This window comes from Penaeus monodon, chromosome 30 (assembly GCF_015228065.2).
Source record: "Penaeus monodon isolate SGIC_2016 chromosome 30, NSTDA_Pmon_1, whole genome shotgun sequence".
Classification (NCBI taxonomy): domain Eukaryota; kingdom Metazoa; phylum Arthropoda; class Malacostraca; order Decapoda; family Penaeidae; genus Penaeus; species Penaeus monodon.
The window spans coordinates 26,305,616-26,307,357 of NC_051415.1; the positions used below are offsets into that span (position 1 = coordinate 26,305,616).

The following is a 1,742-nucleotide window of genomic DNA, read 5'->3' on the forward strand; positions in this document are numbered from 1 at the left end:
GTCAGAGGGAAATTTTTTTTTTCTGTATCGTGTCTCAGAATGTACTTTTATTAGGCTACAAAACAGTAGCCTTGGCACTCATTTAGTCTCCAAATACTCTTAAAATAAAATACTGAATTACTTACATACGTCAGTGAAATAAAAATAAAAGGGTTGAATAGATATGGATGAAATTCACAAAACAACAGATAGAATAAAAATAAAAATGTATAAAAGATATGCACGAATAAAATAAATAAATATATAAATGCCTCAGAGTGCTGTAGTTTGAAGCCCAGTCTGATAGTAGCGCCATGCCTAACGGTAAAAAAAAAAAACACCTTATATGCTCTGGTAGGATCGAGCTGAGACTAGCTTCTCACATGATAAATCTATAAGGAGGTCTGCAAGTTCATTTTTGCCAGAATACATGGTGTTGATGTGCTGGTCTTTGATGGTGTCAAAGGCAAGGCAGCATTTACTTATATCAAATATATATTTTTCACTTTTCATAGGGAAGTTCATTTATGCAAGTCATCACAGACTTGCAAAGAAGTACATCTTGTACTTCCTTATATGCAACCAACACCAACTCTTTAAGTTTATTATACTTCTTTTTATAGTTAAGTAGTTTTAATTTTTATTTTCTCTATATTTAAATGTTATATTTAAGTTGCATATTAACATCCAGCAAGAGCCAGGAATTAAACATCATGTGTATGTTTTATAGTCATTTTTACAGATGTATATAATTATTCTGCATATCTTGTATAGCCTACAAATGTAGGCCATCATAAGGTCATCATGGGAAGTTAATTCATAATCTGTAGATATGTAGGACTAAGTCTAAAGATAAGAGAGTATGGTTATCTCACTGAATCAAATAAGTTCATAATTATCTGAACAGTATCTCTGGAGTAATTTGATTTAGAGAGGAGTTAGATTGATAAAAGTAAATAATAATATTTTATTAATTAGTCTAATTTGTATCTTCATATAATTTATCTTTCTATCTTTCATTTGTTAAGTCCTTCTATACTTACCCAATAAAAACAATTTGGAAAATGGAATGTGATGATCTTACTTCACCCCCATCCCCAAAGTATTTGGTATTAAAATAGCTTTAACTGGGAAAAAACTATAGTATTTAACAGTTAAATTGAGGTCATTATATATTTATTTTTATTATTACAGGTGTTAGTGCAATTTTAACTATGCACCAAATTACACTTCACATTAGAGCTTTGCATCTTATGTATAAATTGCTTCTGGTCATATTATTGTAATCTAGTAATATGCAGTTAAACATAAACAACATGGATATATTTCAACAGAATTAGAAATACTGTGAATAGGTTTTTCAAGTTTTGAATTGATGGTTATTTTCATGTCTATGGATTATTGTATAGACTTGATTTATCCATGTATAATTTTCCCTTTTTTGTGTTTCATTTTATAATCACATTTAATTATACTTTCTCTGTTATAGAAGTTCACAGACTCCTTTCAGATCATATGTGGCTGCCCTTAAGAAAACGATATTTATTAAATGTAAATATTATTATTTTTTGAAATAAGGCATACAGTACCTCTTACAGTATTCAGTGTTGTTATGCTCCAAGGTTTGTGCAACTTAGGTTCAACAGCTTGTGTAGCCATCACTCTGACTTATCACTTTCCTTATCAGCTCCTGTGGCCTCACAGTTGACTACTTGCTGAAAAAAAAATCTTGTTGACTTAGTATCATCCCTCAGTGTTGAGAG

General features: G+C 30.2%; 1 protein-coding gene across 1 annotated transcript in view; it reads left to right on the forward strand.

Moving 5' to 3' along the window:
- LOC119592666 (mitochondrial coenzyme A transporter SLC25A42-like) overlaps positions 1–1,742 on the forward strand; it is a 33,247-nt gene that overhangs the window by 759 nt on the left and 30,746 nt on the right. The window lies entirely within an intron of this gene.